This window comes from Hyperolius riggenbachi, chromosome 9, assembly GCF_040937935.1.
Source record: "Hyperolius riggenbachi isolate aHypRig1 chromosome 9, aHypRig1.pri, whole genome shotgun sequence".
Taxonomy (NCBI): Eukaryota; Metazoa; Chordata; class Amphibia; order Anura; family Hyperoliidae; genus Hyperolius; species Hyperolius riggenbachi.
In genome coordinates, this window is record NC_090654.1 from 9,775,821 (window position 1) to 9,788,731 (window position 12,911).

The following is a 12,911-nucleotide window of genomic DNA, read 5'->3' on the forward strand; positions in this document are numbered from 1 at the left end:
GACTATGTACTCTGTAATGTGCTGCAGAAGATGTCAGTGCTATATAAATACATAATAATAATATGGTAGAGACATTAGACTATGACTATGGTAGGATTAGAGTGTGAGCTCCTCTGAGGACAGTCAGTGACATGACTATGTACTCTATACAGTGCTGCAGAAGATGTCAGTGCTATATAAATACATAATAATAATATGGACGGACATTAGACTATGACTATGGTAGGATTAGATTGTGAGCTCCTCTGAGGACAGTCAGTGACATGACTATGTACTCTGTACAGTGCTGCAGAAGACGTCAGTGCTATATAAATACATAATAATAATATGGACGGACATTAGACTATGACTATGGTAGGATTAGAGTGTGAGCTCCTCTGAGGACAGTCAGTGACATGACTATGTACTCTGTAATGTGCTGCAGAAGATGTCAGTGCTATATAAATACATAATAATAATATGGTAGGACACTAGACTATGACTATGGTAGGATTAGATTGTGAGCTCCTCTGAGGACAGTCAGTGCTGCAGAAGATGTCAGTTCTATATAAATACATAATAAAAATATGGTAGGACATTAGACTATGACTATGGTAGGATTAGATTGTGAGCTCCTCTGAGGACAGTCAGCGACATGACTATGTACTCTGTAAAGTGCTGCAGAAGATGTCAGTGCTGTATAAATACATAATAATAATATGGTAGGACATTAGACTATGACTATAGTAGGATTAGATTGTGAGCTCCTCTGAGGACAGTCAGTGACATGACTATGTACTCTGTAATGTGCTGCTGAAGATGTCAGTGCTATATAAATACATAATAATAATATGGTAGGACATTAGACTATGACTATAGTAGGATTAGATTGTGAGCTTGTCTGAAGACAGTCAGTGACATGACTATGTACTCTGTAATGTGCTGCTGAAGATGTCAGTGCTATATAAATACATAATAATAATATGGGAGGACATTAGACTATGACTGTGGTAGGATTAGATTGTGAGCTCCTCTGAGGGTAGTCAGTGACATGACTATGTACTCTGTAAAGTGCTGCAGAAGATGTCATTGCTATATAAATACATAATAATAATATGGGAGGACATTAGACTATGACTATAGTAGGATTAGATTGTAAGCTCCTCTGAGGACAGTCAGTGACATGACTATGTACTCTGTACAGTGCTGCAGAAGATGTCAGTGCTATATAAATACATAATAATAATATGGTAGGACATTAGACTATGACTATGGTAGGATTAGATTGTGAGCTCCTCTGAGGACAGTCAGTGACATGACTATGTACTCTGTAATGTGCTGCTGACGATGTCAGTGCTATATAAATACATAATAATAATATGGGAGGACATTAGACTATGACTGTGGTAGGATTGGATTGTGAGCTCCTGTGAGGGCAGTCAGTGTTGCACAAGATGTCAGTGCTATATGAATACATTATAATAACAGAAATGATAATTACAATAAGTAATTATTATTATTATTATTATTATTTAGCATTTATATAGCGCCGACATATAACGCAGCGCTGTACAATGTATATATATATATCTTGTCATTAACTGTCCCTCAAAGGAGCTCACAATCTAATCCTTACCATTGGAATATGTCTATATTATGTAGTGTAAGTATTGTAGTCTAGGGACAATTTTAGGGTGGGCCAATTAACTTATCTGTATGTTTTTGGAATGTGGGAGGAAACCGGAGTGCCCGGAGGAAACCCACGCAGACACGGAGAGAACATACAAACTCTTTGCAGATAGTGCCCTGGCTGGGATTTGAACCAGGGACCCAGCGCTGCAAGGCGAGAGAGCTAACCACTACGCCACCGTATACAGTTTGAGTGAAAAGATCCTTATAATTTGTTTTTTGTTGATACCATTATATACTATGTATGTTTACATAGTACAAATACAATAAAACACAATTGTAGTACGTGGGTCACATCAGCACTTTGAGAGACACATGACATCACGTGGGTCATATCAGCACTTTGCGAGACCCATGACATTGCGGTCTATGCCTGACCACTATGCAGTTGCTATATGGCCAGCAGGGAATAGGGACACTTGTAGATCTCAGTTACTTTAGCAATAAGTTAGCTATGAGCTTTCAGAATGCAAAACAGCAAAGCAATCCCAACCATAGATATAATATAACAATATATATAACACTGCAATATAATCACTATCTAACTGATTATAAAACAATACATTTCTTACTCGGGATTCCTACAGAAATCACATGTCTGAGTCACACATTGATATGTAAGAAACAAGGAAAACTGGAGCAAAACTGTTACAATAGCGAAGCGACCAATCAGAATCCTCGATCTGGGCGTCTGTTGTTACACTTTTCCTCCAATTTCCCCCCCATCACTTAGGATAGAAACTATGTGACAATTCTCTGTGATGACGTTGATGGATAGTCAGTAGTGATGCGTTCAGGAGATAGCCACTCACCTGCCTGGTTTCGGGGTGTCCAGCTGATCTCAGGGGTCCGATATTCGCAGCCGTCCCTCTGTAAGCGCAGAAGAAGCACCTGATCCCACCCAGTCCTGCCCGACCGTCCTGCGTCCTAAATCAATCCCACTCTACACAAAGCAGGAGGAAGAGCGTGACCAGCATCCTGATGTGTGAATGCACAGACCTGGAGTCATAGCAACTGCTGCAACACTGCGACTATGCCAGCGAGGGGGACCCCCTCATCAAACAGGCGGGGGTGGGGTGGGAGAAAGGGAAGGGGACGACATTCATCACTGAACTGGCAGCTAGGGGGGGTCACCAACACAAAGGGGAGGCCACCAGAGAGCACAAGGGGACCTCAGGTGAAAGGAAACCGGCCAGAGGGAGTGAAGGGGTTAAGCCAGCCATACACGATTAGATATTCATGCGATGCGGGGAGCGATTGATAAACGCAGAGTAGAAATCGTTATGCCACCTTGCATCATTCAATTTTCTTCTGATTTCAGCACAAATCTGTTTAACAAAAAAACAACAAAAACAAACAAATGAGTCGATACGTCACTTGTGCTAGTTTCATACAGGCAGTCCGCAACTAGCGTGGTACACACATTCAACTTTGATTGGCCAATCACTGACCGATTTTATAACCTCCATGTAATATGAAGGGTGTACTGCTCCTAGTATTATTTATTTTATTGTTTTATTTAAGTATTTATATAGCGCCAACGTATTACGCAGCGCTGTACAGAGTATGTTGTCTTGTCACTGACTGTCCCTCGGAGGAGCTCACAATCTAATCCCGACTATAGTCCTATGTCTATGTATGTATCGTGTAGTGTATGTATCGTAGTCTAGGGCCAATTTTTTGGGGAAGCCAATTAACTTATCTGTATGTTTTGGGGAAGTGGGAGGAAACCGGAGTGCCCGGAGGAAACCCACACAGACACTGGGAGAACATACAAACTCCTTGCAGATGTTGATAGTATTCAACATGTTGGCTCCCATACTACATGGAAGTGCTAAAATTGGACAATCAAAATTGACGGTATGTACCAGGCTTAAAGTGTACCTGTGACGAGTAGAAAAAAAAAAGTTTTATACATACTTGTGGCTTCCCCCAGCCCCCTTTGGGCTGATCGGTCACTCGCTGTCTTCTCGGGCCTCCTGGTTCCTCCGCTAGGCGCCCCGGTAGTTCCGCAAGTTGGCATCAGTCCGGGCATGTGCTCCGTCGCCGCGCTCCCGAGTATTCTGCACCCGTGCAGTAGGGCTGCGCAGACGCAGAAGGCAGAACTCTCCCAGGGAAGGGAGCACAATGGGGCATGCGCGTGGCCGGGGTGTGTGCAAGGCCAGGCTATGCATGCGCAGTATGTCCCGACTAGCAGAGGATACAGGCATTGTGGGAAGACAGAGAAGGAACAATTAGCCTGAAGGGGCTGGAGGAAGCCCCAGGTATGTATAAAACTTATTTTTTACTTGTCTCAAGTTTTCTTAAAAGCTTGGTACACACTTCCAATTACGATTGGCCAATCACTGACCAATTCTACAGCCTCAATGTAATATGAGGGTCAACAGATATTGAATACGATAAGTAAACCCTTGTACTACATGGGGGTGGTAAAATTGTCCAGTGATTGGCCAATCATAATTGGAAGTGTGTACCAGACTTTAACTATTGATACATTGATTATTTCCATCAATATTAATCAACGGAAGCCTTGTGCTAGGTACACAGCGTGTCGTTTTTCCGATCGATTTTCTGATCGACTTTGAGATCGTCTTCCAATCAATTTTCATGGAAGTGAACGAAAATCAATAGGAAAAACAATAGAAAAATTGATCAGAAAAACAAAAATCGATCAAAATTCAGATCAGACATGTTGGATATAATCGATCTGGCAGGTAAATCTGACAGAAAATTGAATGGTGTATACATACATCCAATTTTGAATAGCCAATTTCAACACTTCCATCTAGTATGAGCGCTTTCCTACTCAATCTGTTTATACTACTCAATCACCTAAAGCCTTAGGGTGTGTACACACATCCAATTTTGATTTGCCAATTTACCACCTCCCTGAGAGCTTACCTACAAAATCTGTGGTAAAATTAGCCAGTGATTGACCAATCGATATTGGATGTCGGTATGCACCCTAAGGCCCTATATACATACTAGATATTCTAATGCTGAGAATATCATCATTTTGGGCTGTCTTGGTTCAAGTATCTATTGTATGTACAGCTCAGCCAAATTGTCCTTCAGTGATTCGCCCAGGACGAACGAAGCGCTAACGGGGTCATTTTCTATCCTGCACCAGAGAATGCCTCTTGCTTGGTCACCGCTGGTCGTCCCTCCTCCCCTCTCCATAAGACATTACATATTGCACAGCTTTAGCTGAACAGCATGTCTGTACAGGGATCATTCACCATTATGATTGATTAGTAATCGTGAAGGATGGCTGTAATCAGGCATGCAGCTTGATCGGCAAGTATTGGAAGATTGGGGATTAAGCTGTCTGGTCACATCACCATTTTCTGTTTGATTTTACCGCAATTCAATAAAAACAATTGATTGTACAGAAAAATCTAAAGGGATTTTGTTTTTTTCGACCAAGGAATCTGAATTTCATATTTTTCTCGTTTATTTTGAGACTGGAAAATTCAGACCGATAGTTGTATGGTGTGTGTGATAGATTGTCAGATTGTATTCAACCTTGGTAAGCACTCTCACCTTGCAGCGCTGGGTTCCTGATGGTTTGAATCGTAAGGCTCATACACAGTGTTGCTCGGATACCTCATTATCCTATTCGAGTTTGGTCGAATTCGGATAGTAAACTATCCGAATTCACTCGAAGTTCAATATTCAAGTTAATCGAATATCCGATTCGACCTCGGATATCCGACGTCACTATCCGAGTCTGTATTCGAGTATAATATTCGAGCTGGCATTAAATAGCTTTTAAAACTTGTATTGGAGGTCAATGATGCATGAAACCACCTTTTTTATGAAGAAGAACATCAAGTGATTATGTGGTGATGTAGTAGTTATAAAAAAGGTATCAAAAATAGTAAATTAACTTCATGAAAAGTGTTTGCATGAGAAGGTGTGTCCAAAATGGTTGTAAGTCTTCTTCTTCTTCTTCTTCTTCTTCTTCTTCTTCTTCTTCTTCTTCTTCTTCTTCTTCTTATGTGTCTTGGTTTTCCTTTCTTTTGTAATATTTTTTTTTTACTTCATTTGTGGAAATATTTTATTTTAATAACACCATAGTTATATTTGTGTTGATGGCATAATAGGTAGTGGCACATTGCAAGCCACAACGCCTCTTTCTGTGTACCCTGGCGGTGGTAAAACACAGACATCAGCAGGAGGAGGAAGTAGTTGCAGGCTTGCAGCTATTGTAGTGTGGTAATAGCTGCTGGTAGGAGAGTGGGTGGACAGGTGGCAGCAGAAAATAGTTTTTCTTCTGTTCTCCCTGGCAGTGGTAGCAGCACACAGACAGCAGAAGCTCAATGCAGCTACAGGAGGAGGAGTAGTGTGTGTCAGGCAGTGTGATGTGACTGACATAATAGGCCCTGGTTCCTAGCGGTGGTACCAGGGCCGTAAATAAACAGCATGAGGTTCCAGACAGCGGTCGTGAAGCCCACATTGTGTCCAATACACAATTAGGACAGCACAGTTTTCAACCCGGACACCTCGAAATTAATTACAATTTTTTTTTTTTTCAAATGGATGCAGCTATTTTTGAGCGTAATAGCTGGTGGCGCATGGGCAGCAGCACCTTGTAATGTGTTCCCTGGCAGTGGAGACACAGACAGCAGGAGGAAATACAACAGCAGGCAGCGTGAGGAGGTTGAGTGTGTGGCAGACTGGCAGCAGGCAGGAGGGCAGGCAGCGAGACATAATAGGCCCTGGTTGCTAGCGGTGGTTCCAGGGCTGTAAATACACAGCATGAGGTTTCAGACAGCGGTCGTGAAGCCCACATTGTATCCAATACACAATTGGGACAGCACAGTTCTTAACCCGGACATCTCTAAAATAATTACAATTTTTTTTTTTTTCAAATGGATGCAGCTATTTTTGAGCGTAATAGCTGGTGGCGCATGGGCAGCAGCACCTTGTAATGTGTTCCCTGGCAGTGGAGACACAGACAGCAGGAGGAAATACAACAGCAGGCAGCGTGAGGAGGATCAGTGTGTGTGGCAGACTGGCATTTCGCAGCAGGCAGCAGGAGGGCGGGCAGCGAGACATAATAGGCCCTGGTTCCTAGTGGTGGTTCCAGGGCCGTAAATAAACAGCATGAGGTTCCAGACATCGGTCGTGAAGCCCACATTGTGTCCAATACACAATTGGGACAGCACAGTTTTCAACCCGGACACCTATAAAATAATTAAAATTTTATTTTTTCCCAAAATAAATAATGCAGGGCAGGCAGCTATTTTTGAGCGTAATAGCTGGTGGCGCATGGGCAGCAGCACCTTGTAATGTGTTCCCTGGCAGTGGAGACACAGACAGCAGGAAGAAATACAGCAGCAGCAGATGCAGGTGTAATGTGTGTGCGCCACTTCATGTCCCCCTCTCGCCGACAACAGGGGCCAGGAATTCGCCTTCCACCCAAGCCTGGTTCATTTTGAGAAATGTCAGTCTGTCCACAGACTTGTGAGACAGACGAGATCGCTTCTCAGTGACGACTCCACCGGCTGCACTGAAGCAACGCTCTGACAGTACGCTGGAAGGGGGGCAGGAGAGCACTTCCAGGGTGTACTGCGCAAGCTCGCTCCAGATCGGCAGGTGCTTGACCCAATACTCCATGGGATCAACAGGGGCCACGCTGTCAAGCCCGCTGAAGGACCCCATGTAGTCAGCCACCATGCGGGTCAAGCGCTGCCTGTGACTGGAGAAGGATGCTGCTGCAGGCACCTCCTCTCTAGTCCTTGGCAGCTCTACACTCATGTAGAGCTCTTGGGTCAGAGACAGCAGGTCTGTGGTGCGCGTGCGCTTGCTGCTGGTGGATGCAGGCACCTGCTGCTGCCTCTGTGCTGGCTGGACAGTGGGGGTGGATGTCTGAGGGAGGGCTTCTTCCAAGCGCTCAACAAGGGACAGCTGCAAATCCCTCATTTGTTGCGCACGGTCTCCTCCTGCAGGCAGGAACTGGCTGAGCTTCCCCTTCAGACGTGGGTCCAGCATCATGCAGATCCAGATGTCCTCCCTCTGCTCAATCTGGATCACCCTTGGGTCCTTGCGCAGGCACCTCAGCATGTGCGCTGCCATTGGGAAGAGTCTGGCCACGTCTGTTGGCACATCATCGGCATCCCCAGAGCCGAGAGTGCTGTCTTCCTCTTCCTCTGCCCCCTCCACCTCATCCTCTCTCCACCCCCGCACCAGTCCAGCTGCGCTCTGCTGCTCCCCCTCATCAGCAGCAAGGTCAGGGACCTCCACCAACTCCAAGCCCTCCTCCTCAGAGGTGGCCTGTGAAGCTGCTTGCAGCTCCTGCTGGTCCAAGGCTGCTGCTCCCTCTTCCAGCAGTGCATACAGGGCCCTGTCCAGCACACACACCAAGGGGACCCACTCGCACACCATTGCATGGACCCTGCTTACCATGTTGGTGGCCTGAAGGAAGGGTGCCAGGACTGAGCACACCTGCTGCATGTGCCCCCAGTCCTCCGTGGAGATAATGGACGGGAGGTTGGTGGCGGCACGCCCAGTTGCAGTGATGGAGGCAACTGTTGCTCGTGCAAGGTACTGGCTGACAGCCTGCCTCTGTTCAACCAGACGCTCCAACATAGCCAGGGTGGAGTTCCAGCGAGTTGGAATATCGATCGTGAGCCGGTGCTGTGGCAGGTGCAGCTCCTTCTGCACCTCTTCCAGGCTCGCTACGGCTGCAGGCGAGTGCCGGAAATGAGGCACAACCTTCCTTGCCGCCTCAAGGAGTCGGTCCATCCCCTGGTAGGTCCGCAGGAACTTTTGGACTACCAGGTTCAGGACGTGCGCCAGGCAGGGGATGTGGGTCAGGTCTCCCCTGCTGATTGCAGCAACCAGGTTTGCCCCATTGTCGGACACCACCTCTCCGACTCTGAGGCCTCTGGGGGTCAGCCAATTCCTCTCCTGCACTCGGAGTTTGGCCAGGACATTGGTTCGCCGTCAGTTTGGTCTTCCCCAGGCTGACCAATTCCAGCAGCGCTTGGCAGTGGCGGGGCTTCACGCTGCTGCTGAGGCGCGGGGTTTGGGCTGGTGTGCCGGAGGATGGAAGCGGATCAGAGGAACCTACTGCAATTCCGCTGACCCTGCATGGTGGCACCACCCACTGCGTTGTTGCTGCTGCTGCTGCTCTGACAGTGCCCGATGCTGCTCCCCCCTCCTCACCCCCTTCCACCAAGCTGACCCAATGCGCGGTGAAGGACAGATAGCGGCCTGTCCCAAACCGGCTGCTCCACGAGTCCATGGTGACGTGGACCCGTTGACCCACCGCGTGCTCCAGCCCTCTCCCGACATTGGCCATCACAGAGCGGTGAAGTGCAGGGATGGCCGTGCGTGCAAAATAATGTCGGCTGGGGATTGGCCAATCGGGGGCTGCACACATCAGGAGCGCACGCATGTCGCTTCCCTCCTGCACAAGGGAATAAGGCAGGAGTTGGGAGCACATGGCCTGTGCCAGCAAGCCGTTCAGCTGACGCATGCGACGGCTGCTGGAAGGCAGAACCCTGACCACCCCCTGGAAGGTGTCGCTGAGCAGGGTCTGGCGACGCCTTTTGCTGGCACGGGAATCACTGGAGGGAGCAGAGGAGGCCACTGAGGGCTGGCTGCCAGAACAGGCCTCAGTGTCGGCGGCAGGAGTTGCAGAGGGAGGAGGAGCAGTGCGTTGCTGACGCACTCCTGCTGGTGCTGCTGGAGGAGGTGGAGGAGGGCAGGTGGCTGCTGCCGACAGCTTCGCAGTGGTGGCGGGTCTGCCACTGCCACTGCCAGCTTCCTTCAACTTCACGAACTCCTCATGCTCATGAAAGTGTTTCCCTGCAAGATGGTTGACCAGAGAGGTGGTGCCAAACGCAGAGGGCTCCTTCCCTCTGCTGAGCTGCTTGCGGCACTGGTTGCAGGTGGCATACTTGCACTCCACATATGGCAGTGTGAAAAAATTCCATATTGGGGAGGTGAAGTTGCCCCTTCGGCTGGAAGGTGCTGCTGGCGCTGGTCTCCCTGTGGTGGTTGGGGTGTGGGGTTGGGGGGGGAGGGGGGGCGTTGGTGCTGCTGGTGGTAGCACTGGCAGAACTCGTCTCCAGATCAGCACGCTGTGTGGCCTGCATACCACGCCCACTTGTGATCCTGCCCATGCCTGCGATGCTGTTCCTTCTAGCAAGGCCCACAGACGCATCCTCCTCCTCCTCCTCCTCCTCCTCAGAGCTGATGACATCCCCACTCCCAGGACCTGGCACCCAGTCTCTGTCCTTCAGCCTGTCATCATCATCCTCCCCCTCCGCAAACATGTCCTGCTGGGATCCCACAAACTCCCCTTCTGCATGCATGGGCGGATGGACAGTCACCACTGTCTGACTGTCCAAAGCATCATCCCATGAGCATTCCTTCCTCCTCCAATTCTGCCGCAACAGCACTCCATAACCCCACTGCGCTTGGGGATAAGAAGGTGCTGAGTGACAGGGTGCTGGTGTCGCCCGCTGGGGCTGGAGAACTGCACTCCTCCTCCTCCTCCCCAGGCAGTGTTGGTCGGCTGCTGCTGCTCTTGCGAACAGGAGTGGTGGCGGGGGTGGAGGACTCGGTTCCAGAGCTAATGGTGGCCTGCTCATCCACCATCAGTTTCACCACAGAGTCTGCGTCCTTCTCCTCAATAGGACGGCTACGACCTGGCGGTGGGAGGAACATCTGGGCCACACTCTGCTGCTGCTGCTGCTGCTGTGTCTCTGCAGCGTGACTCCCAGCTGTTGGGCGGCCAAGGCGTCCACGGCCAGTGGCTAATGGCGGAATAGCCACTGGTGCAGACACAGAACTGCGCATGGTGGTGGTGGCGCGGCTGCCACGCCCACGACCTCCTCTCTTGGCGATGCCCTTGCTGCCCAAACCGCGGCTGCCAGTGCCAGACATCGTATATTTTTAATATTATACAAATGAAAAAAAAACCGTATGTATGTAAAGGCGGGTGGGACAAGTGGGGTACTTTAATGGGGTGGGACTGGTGGTGGTGGGTGTGTGAGGTGACGGACAGGTGTACTCTACAGCAGAGATCGGTGTAGCGCTAACGAGAGGGTGTGCAGTGCGCACACAAAGACCCTAGCTGACGCTGACTGACGGTGTCCCTATACACAGACTACAGTACAGTACAATTCAGCGAATACACAATAGAAGTAATATAAACAATAGGACGGGTGTAGCACTAACGAGAGGGTGCGGACAGCGCCCTGTGATCTTTCATTTTCCAAAGACTATAGTCTGATGTGTGTATGAGCCTTTAGCCAGGGCACTATCTGCAAGGAGTTTGTATGTTCTCCCCGTATCTGCGGGGGTTTCCGCCGGGCATTCTGGTTTTCTCCCACATCCAAAAAACATACACATAAGTTAATTGGCTTCCCCCTTAAATTGGCCCTAGACTACGATACTTACACTACACATAGACGTAGGACTATGGTAGGGACTAGATTGTGACCCCCTCTGAGGGACAGTTAGGGCCCCTTCTCACTGGGGCGATTAGTGGTCGATAACCGCTAATCGTCGAATCGCTAGCGCTTTTTAAAGCACTAGCGCAATACTACTTATATGGCAGTGATCTCACTGCCTCGTTTGCCGCCGATTGCTGGCGATTCGCGATTAGCGGAAATCATAACACGTGCAGCATGCAGCATTTCTCCACGATTCTAATGCGGTCAGAATGCTAAAAAGCGCTAATCGCGATTGCTCAAAATCGCAAGACTGTACAGTGATTTTACCTCAATAATCACGGTAAAATCACCAGCGCAAAACGCTAACACTAGTAAGCGCTAGCGGTTTGCATTTGCCAGTGTGAATGGGTCCTTAAAGTGCAACAGAGCTGAGATAATATAAAAGTTTTATACTTGCCCCATGTGCACGGATCACTCACACGCCGCCGTCCTCTGCTGTCTGTAGCTCCGGTACCGGGTCCCGTAACTTCCAGTATTTCAGCTCTCAAGACAATATACTCTGTACAGCGCTGCAGAAGATGTCGGTGCTGCTATATAAATACTAAATAATAATTCCGAACATACCATACTTTATTGTGGTACCTTGAGCAACCACCTTGGGACTTTCATTCAACCCGGATCAGTTTAAAGTTAAATTGGATCAGATAAATTGGACCAGTTAAAAATTGTAACATGTGTGGCCAACATGAGAATCAAGGCTAGGAATCCATAATGTGGGATGGGGTAGGTGATGGTAAAGAGGATTACAGCCAGGCAATAACAGAGGGTCAAGGTTAGATGCTGACAAGGAGGATTAAGCAAAGTGATGTCAAGCAGCACAATTATTAGGGTTAGGCATTGATAAGGGTGGTTAGGCTGAGTACACATTGAAAAAGGGCCAGTGCACACCGAAAACCACCAGTGGATCTGCAAATCCTAGCCGTTTTTGAAGCTGTTTTCAGAGCGATTCTAGGCATGATTAGAGAGATTTCTAATATCGGTGCCCAGCATGTTGCATGGAAATGCTGCAAGATGTCGGGCCGTCGTGGTTGGTCAGGTGTGCGGCGATAATGGCAGACAATATTGGGATGAGCAACGTTTGTGACAAAACCCCTGTGCCGTTCCCGCAATGTATAAATGTGTATGTAATGTGTGCATTTATACATAACCTGTCCTGTGTTGCGAAGCCCGTTCAACTTCTAAATCTGCCGCTTTTTCATTAGCCCCATAAACGCCAATGGCGTGAAGTGTGACATCACACATGTGACGGTGGCGTGTTATGTATGGGGCTAACGGAAGAGTGGTGGATTTGGAGGACGGTTGGGCCCCGGGACAGAGGACAGGTAATGTATCAATGTACACATGTAGATACACATTGATACATTGCGGGAACAGCGCCGAGGGTTTCGTCACATTCATCGCTCGTCCCGATATCTCTCGCCATTACTGCCGTGCACCTGTCTGTCCACGACAACCCAACATCTTGCAGCATGTCCGACTGATTAATATGACCAATTTCACCCCGTAATTGAGAGCATCGTTGATCGGGCATGCACTTGGCAGCACCAATTTTCATCCGATTCAGTTATAATAATCGAATCGTATGGTCGATCAGCCGTCAAGTTGCCTGACGTATGGTCACCTTAACTCTACACTGTGTCTCTCTGAGATTCTTGTAAGCCGTTACTAATTAACAAAGTTCTTCTGTTTCCTGAAGGTCTGGACACAATGCTGTGATGTAAGCTGTGGAGAACAAACACTCTACAGCTTATTGTCTTCTAGAATTCTCTC

General features: G+C 48.2%; 1 protein-coding gene across 1 annotated transcript in view; it reads right to left on the reverse strand.

The window, feature by feature from the left end:
• The window catches only part of CHL1 (cell adhesion molecule L1 like), a 444,338-nt gene that overhangs the window by 176,512 nt on the left and 254,915 nt on the right, over positions 1-12,911 (reverse strand).